Source organism: Schistocerca gregaria, chromosome 6, assembly GCF_023897955.1.
Source record: "Schistocerca gregaria isolate iqSchGreg1 chromosome 6, iqSchGreg1.2, whole genome shotgun sequence".
NCBI classification, from domain to species: Eukaryota; Metazoa; Arthropoda; class Insecta; order Orthoptera; family Acrididae; genus Schistocerca; species Schistocerca gregaria.
Window position 1 is genome coordinate 477,931,844 of NC_064925.1, and position 14,208 is coordinate 477,946,051.

General features: G+C 45.0%; 1 protein-coding gene across 1 annotated transcript in view; it reads right to left on the reverse strand.

Moving 5' to 3' along the window:
- Window positions 1-14,208, reverse strand: part of LOC126278654 (proline-rich protein 36-like) — a 443,922-nt gene that overhangs the window by 296,556 nt on the left and 133,158 nt on the right. The window contains exon 5 of the mRNA XM_049978868.1: window positions 2,503-2,715. The gene's annotated coding sequence lies outside the window, so the exon portion shown is untranslated. The remainder of the gene's footprint in view (window positions 1-2,502; window positions 2,716-14,208) is intronic.

A 14,208-nucleotide genomic window follows, 5' to 3' on the forward strand; every position in this document is an offset into this window, starting at 1 on the left:
CAGGGCTGTGACCGATCTGTTAACTTTCAAGAACCTCTCGTGCTCGCTAGGTAGCCGTGGGCGCAGCAGCGAAAAATACGGCGGCTATCGAAATAATTAAAAGCCCCAGCAGAGTGAACAGGGTGGACGGCTACAAGTTGGCGGCGGCCTGTCGGTCTGGCGGCGCGTGTTCGTCAGCCAGCAGCGCTTCATCACACAGGTTCAACAGTCGTGCCGTGTGGCTAGGGCCTCCCGTCAGGTAGACCGTTCGCCTGGTGCAAGTCTTTCGAGTTGACGCCACTTCGGCGACTTGCATGCCGCTGGGGATGAAATGATAATAATAAGGACAACACAACACCCAGTCATCGAGTGGAGAAAATCTCCGACCCAGCAGGGAATCGAACCCGGGCCGTTAGGTATGACATTCCGTCATGCTGACCACTCAGTTACCAGGGGCGGCCCAGGTTCAACAGCGCATCGGTGTAAACAAGCGGCCACAAGAGGACTGCCGTGCGACATCAGCATCTCGGTGCAGGGAAACGCTACCCATGGTCACAATCTGGTGATTCGCTACTGCTTACCAGTCACCCGCCCGAGTGACACAAGCAATAACCTGCCACACAGCCTCACCGCCATACCAATCTTGACTTTGGTTATCCAGTGGTATCCCAGAGGGTGACACCGGTATCCCTCTGACAACCGAATTAAGACAGTATGTAGGGGAAGAGCATCAGCAGAATTCAGTGTGGTATCAACGTTCGATGCCACACTTGTTAGTGGTTGCAGTTATCGACCGCGGTCCGTAATAGTATCGTTGGACCCGCGAGTCGCGTCCAGCGCCGCTAACGCCGCTCCGCGGCTTGTGTCAAGTTTCTGGCGAGCTCTCGTCCACTCTTGCTCGGGACGTCAAGTAGTAAAGTAGCATAGCCTTCAGCTGATCGGAAGTAACCTCTAACAAGGCGCTTAGTAACGTATGGCCTAAGTGACGCCTCAATAGCTGTCTGTTTATAATTATATGTATGCAGCCAAGAAGAATCCTGTACAATCAGTTAAGTACAATATATATATTTTTTACCAACGACTTCTAATTATATTAGTAGTTGCAGATACAGACCATGCAGCCAGCACCATATTTACGTTACTGACAAACCTGCTGTGATTTATATGTTTCTATTTAGCATTGGCCACCAGCCAACATTGCCGACGACTCGTTCGTCGTCATCATGACATTCAGCAGTTAGGAGACCTGAAGAGGACCGCTGCAAAGTCCATCGAAACTTGTTTTTAGTGTGTCATAATGATGCGCCTAGTACCCAGAGTGATTTTATAAAAATATTGCGGTAGTTTGCTACTATTTTGAGATGCGTACAGCTTAAGAGCTGAAATAGAATGGTTTAGCACTTCAGCTTCTAATGCACCAGCTACTGTACTTTCCAAACCGCAGATGGAGCTGACTGATTTACGAAACTCTGTTGGTGGACATGAGAGTTAGCAATACTCTCTTAGAATTTAAAGGTTGGCTACAGCGCGCTTACACAAGCTCTGGAATCTAAGATATTGTTGTCGCGCTTCGCAGCGCACGGATTAATTAGTGGCAGTTTGGAAGCCAGTGTTGGAGCCCGCCTGCTGTGGTGCACACGTGAGTTGGGCGAGGGGTCGTCGCCGAGCTGCCGTACTGCCGTGTCCGCCAGCAGCGACACAGGATTTGGTATTTAGTTGATATTTTTTATGAGTTACAACGCGCTTATTAATTTAAAGAAAAGGGTTTGTGTATGTGCGTAGCAGCAGACGGTAATTTTGGTATTGATAGGAGTTGAATTCTTAAGGGAAACCATTGTTAGGCGAATAGATTAAGTATTGATTTTTGTCATTGATTTCTTTTGTAATTGTCAGGGAATTGTTTCACTATGTATTTAATTGAGAAGTATTTCAGTCTGTCTCACGATTTTGATTAATTTGTAATATTGCTTTAATGCCACTGCAGGCAGATTTACATACGAAGCGATTGTTCAAAGAGCTTCTAGCGTTTTGTTAATTGAATGAGAGAGAATCGCTTTCAGAATATAGTTTTTGAAAAAAGGAATTACTTGTTTGGGTTATCATTTATCGAGTTTAGATTTGACCAAACCCTTTCTCTTGATTTATATGTAGTTCTAGTAGTAAGCAGCTGCAGCCGAAGCAACAGCAGGAGCCGCCATACAGAACATGCATTGCACTCAGCATGAATAATAGTTTTTTTATGTTTTTGTTAAATAATGGAATGCAGCAGATCAAGCAGTGGCAGCAGACAGACCGAGTAAGTTATTTGTTGCGCACAGGACCAATTCAAAAAAATAAAGTTTAGGCGATCTCTGTGATAGTAAAGTTAACAAGAGTACAAGCACGAGATTTTCAGTAGAAAAGACGAGATAAGAAGATAGAGCTCGCGACTTTCAGACAGGTGGAACAGAAACACGAAGTTGTCACATTGTGAGTGTAGGAGAGGTTTCGCATCTGCAAACTGGGCCCGGAAGGGCGGAATACCTGGAGGAGGAGACTGCGTGGGCGACGGTGCGAGGTGTATGGGCAGCAGCTGCGGCCGCGCTCGCAGCTGCGACGGCGTCAGCACGCGTGGCGCATGCGGTGGCGGCGACAGCTGCGGCGGCGGCGGGGGCGGCTGCTGCGGCTGCGGGGGCGGCCACGAGTGGTTGAGCCTCCCGGGAGGGTCCGAAGCCGCCAGCGGCCACAGGCCGCCACCTGCGCAGCGGCGACACCACGCACTGTATGTAGCCGGGCGGGTGGTCACTGCGTACAGTGTTTCCAGAGTTAAACGTAAAAACACTTCTGTAATCTTACTCACTTGTGTGTTGCCGTACGCGCAACCTGCGACAGAAACTACTGCCGCATACATTGAGGAGACAAAAGTCACGAGATACCTGCAGAAATATTGAGCGATGCTGCCTCTATAGCAGTCCATAATTGCGGAAGTGTTGCCGGTGCAGGATTCGGTGTTCAAACTGACCCCTCCCTGACGTCCCGTAATGTTCGATGGGATTCAAATCGGGCGAACCGGGTGGCCAAATCATTCGCTCGAACTGTCCAGAATGTTCTTGAAACCCATCGCGAACAATTCTGGCCCGGTGACATGACATCGTCGTTTGGGACATAATATCCATGAATGGCTCCAAGTGGTCTCCAAGTAGCCGAATATACGAGGGGCGTTTGAAAAGTCCATGCAAAGTTCGAGAGATGGCACAACCGGCTCGTATCGAGGTCATGTGTAGTTAGTAACGTCTTTGGAAAGAACGCACACCAAGTTTCACCCATATTGGTCTATTTCTTTGTGTATGGCATTCGTGTTAATCAAGGAAGTCGAGTGATTGTCAAAAAATGGACGAAAGAGAAGCTTGACAATCACTACGGTACTCTGCACCATCGATTAATCCAAATTTTTGCGGAGTGGCCATATGGGTACAAGTGATGCTGAACGTTCTGGACGCCCTGTGGGGGTTACGACTCCAGAAATCATTGATAAAATCCATGATATGGTTCAAGTGGCTCTGAGCACTATGGGACTTAACTTCTGACGTCATCAGTCCCATAGAACTTAGAACTACTTAAACCTAACTAACCTAAGGACATCACACACATCCATGCCCGAGGCAGGATTCTAACCTGCGACCGTAGCGGTCGCGCGGTTCCCGACTGTACCGCCAAGAAACGGTCGACCACAGTGGCCGGCTCCATGATATCGTGATGGATGACAGAAGAGTTAAGGTGCGTGAGATTGCTAGTGCTGCGGGTATCTTGAATGAACGGGTACGTATTTTGCATAAACATGTGGACATGAGAAAGCTATTCGCAAGATTGGTTCCGCGATTGCTCAGGCTTGACCAAAAACGGAATCGTGTGATGTGTTTTATTGATGGTTTGCAGCTGTTCAGGAAAAATCCGCAAGACTTAGAGCGTAATTTCGTCACTGCGGATGAAACATAGATACATTACTACACTCGTGAGACCAAAGAACAATCTAAACAATGGGTTACCAAGGAAGAATCTACACCAAAAAAGACGTAGACCATTCCTTCGGCTGAGAAGGTTGTGGCGACTGTCTTTTCGGATTCGCAAGGGATAATCCTCATCGGCTATCTGGAAAAGGATAAAACTATTACAGATGCATATTATTCATCGTCATTCGACCGTTTGAAAACAGAGCTCCAAGAAAAATGTCGGCCATTGGACTGCAAAAAAGTCCCTTTCCATCACGACAATGCACCAGCACACACCTCATCATTTGTGGTCACAAAATTAATGGAAAGAGGATTCTACAGACTTGGCTCCGCTGGACTACTATTTGTTCCCCAATTTGAAGAAATGGTTGGCAGGACAAAGATTTTATTCAAAAGAGGTAGTGATTGCAGAAACCAATAGTCATTTTGCTGACTTGGACAATTCCTATTATTCGGAAGGGATCAACAAATTAGAATAGTGTTGAACGAAGTGTATAAGTCTAAAAGGAGACTAAGTCGAAAAATTAAAAAAAAAAAGGTTTACCCCTAAGACGTAGGTAGTTTTTATTTTTGCACGGACTTTTCAAACACCCCTCGTAACCATTACTAGTCAATGATCGGTTCAGTTGGACCAGAGGACACAGTACATTCCATGTAAACAGAACCCACACCATTACGCAGCCACCGCCAGCTTGCATAGTGTCTTGTTGACGACTTGCGTCCATGGCTTCGTGGGATCTGCGCCAAACTCGAACCCTACCATCAGCTCTTACCAACTGAAACCGGGACTCAGCTGACCAGGCCACGGTATTCCAGTCGTCCAGCGTCCAACCGATACGGTCACGAGCACAGGAGAGGCAGTGCAGGCTACGTCATGCTGTTAGCAAAGGCAACCACTTCGGTCGTCTGCTGCCATAGCCCACTAACGCCACATTTCGGCGGAACTATACTAACAGGTACGTTGATCGTACGTGCCACATTGATTTTTGCCGTTATTTCACGCAGTTTTACTTGTCTGTCAGCACTGACAACTCTACGCAATCGCCGCTGCTCTTGGTCGTTAAGTGAAGGCTTTCGGCCACTGCATTGGCAGCAGTCAGGAGTAATGCCTGTAATTTGGTATTCTCGGCACGCTCTTGACATGTGGATGTCGGAACATTCAGTACCCTAGCGATTTTCGAAATGAAATGTCCCAACGATTCTGCGTTCAGAGTCTGTCAGTTCCTGTCGTGCGGCCATAATCACGTCGGAAACTTTTTCATATGGACCACCTGAGCACAAATGACAACTCCGCCGATGCGCTTCCCATTTATATCTTGTGTAGAGCCATCTGTATGTGTTCATATCGCTGTCCCATGACTTCTGTCACCTCAGTGTATGCGCTGAATCCAAACTTCACCGACAAAATTTGGAAAGTTGTTAAGTATTTGTTACGAGGGCGCCGGCCGCGGTGGTCTCGCGGTTCTAGGCGCGCAGTCCGGAGCCGTGCGACTGCTACGGTCGCAGGTTCGAATCCTGCTTCGGGCATGGATGTGTGTGATGTCCTTAGGTTAGTTAGGTTTAATTAGTTCTAAGTTCTAGGGGACTAATGACCACAGCAGTTGAGTCCCATAGTGCTCAGAGCCATCTGAACCATTTTTTTTTGCTACGAGGGCTATTCGGAAAGTAAGGAACGATCGGTCACGAAATGGAAATTACAGTGAAAATCTGATGAAGCTTTGCACAGATGCGTTGGGCACTGTGTCTAGTACGCACGTCGATGGCATCATGTCGCTCTTATCAGTTCTGACTTCACAGTGAGAACGTAAAGATGGCTAGAAATTAACGTCTCCCGCCAAGTATGAGGGCCTGGCGAAAGATTTCGCCTGAAGCTATGCAATCCACGTATCATAACTGTCACGCTGTTCGTTCTACACGACAATTCTCGGCCGCACTCTGCAGGAGCGATGAAGATGCTCCTGCAGCGTTTTCGATGGAAAGTGTTTGATCACCCACAATACAGCCCGTAATTGGCTACCCCTGATGTTCATCTCTGCTCAAATGAACCGCTGGCTATGAAAACAATATTTTGACACAGACAACGAGCTGTAGTCCAGAGTAGAAAATTATTGATAAGCACTGGCGGCTGTGATCTATAACTAGGGAATTGAAAAGTTGGTACAACGCTACGACAGCTGTCTAAGCGGCGACTGTGTAGAGAAGTAGCTGGAAGGTGTAGCTAACCGTTGCAAATAAAACCAGTTTTGATTTTCACTGTGGTTTCCCTTTCGCGATGTGTCGTTCCTTACTTTCCGAATAGCCCTCGTATAAAGGACTCGTGGCTTTTGTGACTCCCCACACAGTGGTACACTGACTGACGGAAAAGTGAAGCATGAAGAACGCCTGGTCAGAAGTCACTGTAACATCGTACATAGGAGCGGTAGGAGCGTAAATCATCCGAGTTGCAATTCTCTGTGAGAGGTAGAGGGGCAGTCATAGTACGTCAGTGTTTAGTGCTGTTACCAGGCCTCGTAGGATAGGGTGGTCCATTGATAGCAACCAGGCCAAATATCTCACGAAATAAGCATTAAACGAAAAACCTACAAAGAACGAAACTCATCTAGCTTGAAGGGGGAAACCAGATGGCGCTGTGGTTGGCCCGCTAGATGGCGCTGCCATTGGTCAAAAGGATATGGACTGCGTTTTTATAAATAGTAACCCCCGTTTTTTACAACAAATTCGTTGAGTACGTAAAGAAATATGAATGTTTTAAGAATGAGATTTTCACTCTGCAGCGGAGTGTGCCCTGATATGAAACTTCCTGGCAGATTAAAACTGTATGTCCGACCGAGACTCGAACTCGGGACCTTTGCCTTTCGCGGGCAAGTGCTCTACCATCTGAGCTACCGAAGCACGATTCACGGCCGCTACTCACAGCTTTACTTCTGCCAGTATCCGTCTACTACCTTCCAAACTTTACAGAAGCTCTCCTGCGAACCTTGCAGAACTAGCACTCCTGAAAGAAAGGTTTTAATCTGCCAGGAAGTTTCATATCAGCGCACACTCCGCTGCAGAGTGAAAATCTCATTCCGGAAACATCCCCCAGGCTGTGGCTAAGCCATGTCTCCGCAATATCCTTTCTTTCAGGAGCGCTAGTTCTGCAAGGTTCGCAGGAGAGCTTCTGTAAAGTTTGGAAGGTAGGAGACGGATACTGGCAGAAGTAAAGCTGTGAGTACCGGGCGTGAGTCGTGCTTCGGTAGCTCAGATGGTAGAGCACTTGCCCGCGAAAGGCAAAGGTCCCGAGTTCGAGTCTCGGTCGGGCACACAGTTTTAATCTGCCAGGAAGCTTCATGATTGTTTTAGTTGGACCACTTTTTTTCACTTTGTGATAGATGGCGCTGTAATAGTCACAAACGTATAAGTACGTGGTATCACGTAACATTTGGCCAGTGCGGACGGTATTTGCTTCGTGATACATTACCCGTGTTAAAATTGACCGTTTACCAATTGCGAAAAAGGTCGATATCGTATTGAAGTATGGCTGTTGTCATCAAAATGCCCAACGGGCGTATGCTATGTACGCTGCTCGGTATTCTGAACGGCATCATCCAAGTGTCCGGACCGTTCGCCGGATAGTTACGTTATTTAAGGAAACAGGAAGTGTTCAGCCACATGTGAAGCGTCAACCACGACCTGCAACACATGATGATGCCCAAGTTGGTGTTTTAGCTACTGTCGCGGCTAATCCTCACATCCGTAGCAGACAAATTGCGCGAGAACCGGGAATCTCAAGAACATCGGTGTTGAGAGTGCTACATCAACATCGATTGCACCCGTCCCATATTTCTATGCACCACGAATTACATGGCGACGACTTTGAACGTCGTGTACAGTTCTGCCACTGGGCACAAGAGAAAATTACGGGACAATAACAGATTTTTTGCACACGTTCTATTTAGCGACGAAGCGTCATTCACCAACAGCGGTAACGTAAACCGGCATAGTATGCTCTATTGGGCAACGGAAAATTCACGACGGCTGCGACAGGTGGAACATTAGCGACCTTGGCGGGTTAATGTATGGTGCGGCATTATGGGAGGAAGGACAATTCACCCCCGTTTCATCGATGGCAATCTAAATGGTGCAATGTATGGTGATTTCCTACGTAATGTTCAACCGATGTTACTACAAGATGTTTCACTGCATGACAGTTTGGCCTTGTACTTCCAACATGATGGATGTCCGGCACATAGTTCGCGTGCAGTTGAAGCGGTATTGAATAGCGTATTTCATGACAGGTGGATTGGTCGTCGAAGCGCCGTACCGTGGCCCGCACGTTCACCGGATCTGACGTCCCCGGATTTCTTTCTGTGGGGAAAGTTGGAGGATATTTGCTGTCGTGATCCAAAGATAACGCCTGACAACATGCGTTAGCGCATTGTCAATGTATGTGCGAACATTACGGAAGGCGAACTACTCGCTGTTGAGAGAAATGTCGTTGCACGTATTGCCAAATGCATTGAGGTTGACGGACATCATTTTGAGCATTTATTGAATTAATGTGGTGTTTACAGGTAATCACGCCGCAACTGCGTGCGTTCTCAGAAATGATAAGTTCACAAAGGTACATGTATCACATTGGAACAACCGAAATGAAATGTTCAAACGTACCTACGTTCTGTATTTTAATTTAAAAAACCTGCCTGTTACCAACTGTTCGTCTAAAATTGTGAGCCATATGTTTGTGCATATTACAGCGCCATCTATCACAAAGCGAAAAGTGGTCCAACTAAAACATTCATATTTCTTTACGTACTACACGAATATGTAATAAAAAATGGGGGTTCCTATTTTTAAAAAATCACAGTTGATATCCGTTTGACCTATGGCAGTGCCATCTAGAGGGGCCCACATTGCGCCATCTGGTTCCCCGTTCAATCTAGACAAGTTTCGTTCTTTGTAGTTTTTTCGTTTGACGCTTATTTCGTGAGATATTTGGCCCGGTCATGATCAATGGACAACTCTGTATAAAGGGTGTGAACAGCTAAAGGTGTTGAATGATCACTGTGAAGGCCGCGAAGCCGCGTATTCGAAAGTGGCCTGAACGTCTGTCTGCTTTTGTCCAGGTGGTCGAATCGTGCAGCGTCCACATGTATGTGGCGATGCTGGACTGCCTGGGAACGTGAGGGCAGACGTACCCGTCGTCGAGGTTCTGTTGGGCCACGTCTAAGCACCACAGGGCAGGACTGCAGTACTGTGCAGCGAACACTCTTTAGCCCGGTCTCGGAAGAGCTGCAGACGGGCTAGCGAGCTACCGCCACGAGCGCAGGCTGCTGTCGGCGCCGCGACAGGGACAGTTGAGAACATGGAGGTGAGCTAGCGAGACGTCCCTTTCTGAAGCTTCTGACCAATGGACTCCCACTGTCGCGTACTTTGTAACTCTGAGTCAGTTTTGTAATCACTGAAATGACGTCACACCCACTCTCAACCCATGAAGTTTCATTTCGTTGCCTCCCTCTTCTTGTGCTTCACTTTTTTGCTAGGCAGTGTAATTTGATTATCATTTAGACGGTAACTTACCTGAACTATGTAACCTCCCAACAGATAAAAAAAATAATCATAACATTCACATTTAGCGTAGCTACCCAACAGTGAAAATATGTTTAGCATTGACATTTAGTGTAACCTAGCAACAGTTTATTATTCCGTAACCTACCAATAATACAATGTGACTAACCTCTCAATAAAATTGTGGCTCACTTATAACCTTTCAATAATTGACTGTGAATTTTAACTGGTAAATTTTGGACGTCAGCAGAGCTGCGTCATGGCCCTGAAAGATCATTCTGAATAAAAATGAAAATTCTTACCTCAATAAGATTGCCGGATAACGCGTATATATCTGCTCCTATAAGAAAAATTTCTGGCACAGCTCGGAGCAATGCTGGCCAATAGATTTGTCATGTATAAAAAGAAACAACTGATTTTTCTTTACAATAATCGGGATTAGAGGAATTAGTAAATTCTTTAAATTGAGATGAATGATTGTCCAAAGTTAATTTTTATGAGAAAGATTATTATTAACAGATTTTTTTAAAAAATTTACATGGGATTTGATATAAGAATACTACATATGCTCGAGGCTGCTTTTACATTATACTACAAAGCTCAGACACCGCCATCGCTCCCTACGACCAGCCCAGCCAACTCGACACACACGACTGTTCGCTACTGCTTACTCCTACAGCTGACAACACTGCTCTCTGGTCTGAGATTCTCTTATAGCAGGCAACGCATGAGCAATCCATCGAAATTACATCTGCTCGAGTGCGCTAGCAACAAATTCTTTAATCGTGGACCTCTTACAACTACCTCTCTGCAGAAATACCTTCACAACAATGCAAAACTCTGTAGTTTTGCTGTCACCAAAAGGTACATCTCAAAAAATGCAGCAGTCATACGAAACACGTAGAATTTGACAACAGTGTGTTCAATCTCTGCCGTAAGTGTAGGGCACAAGACGACAAATGGAGAACTGTTGCCTTGCAGCTATTGCTCAAAATTTCAACCAATATTATCACGGCAGCGTGTATACTGTAGCATCGTACCACTGACTGTCTTAGAGACCTAGGAATTGGGCGATCTACTTCCTTGGCGACAATCCAAGGGAGCCAAACCCATGTGAATATCGACTGGACTTCCCTAAGCTAGGCCCTTCGCACACCGCCAGAAGGATAAGCCCATTGGTGTCACGTCTGGTGACTAAACTTCCCATGGAACAGGAGCACCGCGACAAATGCGTTATTCTAGAAACGAAATGCAATTATTCTGTAACTCTGGTTCAAAACACGCACATAATGTTACCTCAGAAATTTCAAAATTTTGTCAGTGGGGCAATTTGCACAAATGTTGGCGCATATTACTCTACTTGTCGATGCGTGTTAGACTACAGTTAATCCCACTAATGAATGCCTTATTGAAGAAGGTAGGTACTGATTCAAAAACTTGGATGACTGAAGGAGGGATCATTCTCATAATTACATATTACATAATAACAGAGTGGACGAAACTCTGATATACAGAGGTAAAGGAAAACTCCTTAATGTGTAATTTCTCCGAGTATGGGTCCACAGGATCTGTGTACCGTCTAAATGAAGAAATCATTTTAACCATTGTAGGCTCTCAGTATTTTTTCCCTTTAATGCACCATGCATATAAAATGGCGTTACTGTCTAGGTTCGGCCTTAGGCCATTATCAAATATGTGATACCGTTGATGTGTGTGTCACGCCTAAAAAGGTTTGTTGGGCGTTATGCGTCGACAGACCCGTTCCCACATATACACATCTCGAATTTTACAGATACACTCCTGCAAAAAATGTTCAAATGTGTGTGAGTTTCTAAGGGACCAAACTGCTGAGGTCATCTGTCCGTAGACTTTCACACTACTTAAACTAACTTATGCTAAGAACAACACACACACACACACACACACACACACACACACACACACACACACACAGAGGACTCGAATCTTCGGCGGGAGGGTCCGCGCAACACTCTTGCACAAACCCGTCAGCGTACAGGAACAACTTTCATGTAGGCAAAAATTTTACTAACAGGTAGCTTATTGGACAGTAAAGGTGCGGGATATGTGTGTGGAGTGTCGGTCCGCCCGTACATAACACGCAAATTTTTTTTAAAAATGTGACACACTTATCACCAATATCACACATTTGATAATGGCCTAACGCCAAAGCTGACCAGTGGTTTAATTTATATGCATAGTGTATTAAAGTAACAAAAATGACAGCCTACAGTGGTTAAAATGGTTCCCTAACGTCTGACAAATTATGATTATGGTCTCTGAAAGAGAGTAACTACTATGACCGTCAAAATATTTTTACCTAGCTGACTGACTTCAGTAAAAATTTCACATTCGTTTCTCTGGTCGTCAACCGGACGCCTATTTTTAAATCCTTCTATGCCCGGTCCCACCTAGTGACGATATTTCCACCCACACATATTACAGTACTCAATTACTTCTGGTTGTTTTAGTGCATAGTCGATTAGTCAATCGCTCCTTAGGAGATTTCTTCCCTTCCATGTTTTTCTTCTTCATTTCTAACGGTATCTCCTCACTTTATTTTAGGATCTCGGACAACGCACGCTCTTATTTTCATAATTTATGTTTCTGAAACCGGGCAGAAATCTCTAGCAGAAGCACAACAGATTAAAAACTGCGATTAAATTTAATTTAATGAGACAAATTCATGAACAAATATTGTGAAAAGTGACAAATAATTTGATAATGACGTGCGTATATTAGGTTTATTTATTTAGTAAGATGTTACCCGGGGAAAAATGTTACGATAACGGGAAAGAGACTATAAAAAAGATACAGAACAGGAGAAAAGACCTGTGTATTGGTGGGAGGAAAAGTGAAGGTAGACATCGATTCCGTCAACACCGAGAAACGAGACCAGGATACTTCGACTATACTCGAAGGGAAGCTGCGACATTGACAGCGGACATACCTTGTGCGTGTGGTTCCTCTTCAAGACAGCTTGGTTCTGCATCTTACGTGCATTACGGGGAAACTTATTTGGTTGGTGAATGGCTGCAGTGTCATAACACACACACACACACACACACACACACACACACACACACACAAGCACATGCACTCATATTATGAAATGCTCAGATCCCTACTGAGATGTAGCCGTTGGAATACTGTTAGTGTTACGACTCGATCGCAAAGTATTTTTATTAAGAGATAACCAGTTTCAGATGCGTCATCAGATAAGCAAATCACACTGACGTTTTGGTCGTAACCAGGAGTTTTATTTCAGCTGATGGCGCATAAGTCATCGAAAATGTCAACATTTTAGTTTTTGCGATCGAGACGGAAATGTGTTTGTGTTTGTGTTTGTGTGTGTGTGTGTGTGTGTGTGTGTGTGTGTGTGTGTGTGTGTGTGTGTGTACGTAAAAGCTTTCATTTCGAAATGTCTAAGCTGTATTTTTCGTCCCTCACAGCAAACCGGTATCTCAGTCCTACAGTCTACACTCTCCCAGTTACTGACATCCCAACCTCTTTACCTCTGCTTTTTCTTCTATCTCAAATGCTTTTCTGTATCTCTTCCTCTGACTATTCACTACTGTTTACCGCTCCTATCGGGACCGTTAGCTTATTCTCCAATTTGTTTCTGTTGCTACAGTTGAGACGTGTCCTTGTTATGATTTATTATTCCCATTTGACAAGAGAACTACGATATGTGACACAGACTAATCATTACCATTAGTATTATTGTTATTATTATTATTTCTGATCTAATTTTCATCCAGTCTCCAGTAACTGCTTAGTTGTAAGAGAGATCCTGAACGAACTGAACTTAACAGATAAAGTAAATGCCTAAAATTATTAATTTAGGAATAAAATAAGTTATTTAACTGTCAACATGTATTGTCGTTCGCCACGAACGGACACCGGGATGGAACTCAACTGATGTTACCTGGAATTAACAACGTTTTTTCCCGTAACCGCAACGTTCTGTTTAGTCACTTTAGGGTGAATGACACTCAGTCGACAGAAATGATATTTTACGATGTAGCGGTCGTTGCACTGCGGTTTATTGAACCTGGTGCCTGCGTTCACCGCCCTCTGGTCAATACCGCTCAGAGGACTCGCGGGCTGTTAGCGAAGGACAAGCTTCCAGCACAGCTCACTAGTACGGACGGGCATCCATCTCCGCACATTTAACTTTTAGGGAATACAGAAAAAATGTCACCGGCCTGTACAATTCGCCATGTCTTTTAGGCCATGACACAGTCGCTGCTCACTAACTGTACATTTGTGCTCGGCTTGGGTGGACTTGTGATCTATGCGTCTCTTATACAGGACTTGTGGGTTACCTCTTTTCATGGGAAGGGACGAATACGACGCCGATGGCGCATTTGCAGAGATCGACCATTTTATTGCAGACCAGTGTCATTTACAATACTGGGATGGTAGTGTAGAAAAAACATGTAGCAGCATGTAAAATGGGATCGATTAGCATGAACAGAAACGGCAATAATCCGTAATATGTTGAGCTATTAAAAAAAAAGCTAGTGTGACATAAGGTGCGCAGTTGTCTATTAAATGTAAGTGCTGAAATATATAAATACTTCTGAGCAGTAATAATACTGTCAGCTCTTTATAATGAAAATGCCTTCAATAATGGCGTATAAGGCCAATAAAATTGTAATTTCTCGCATAG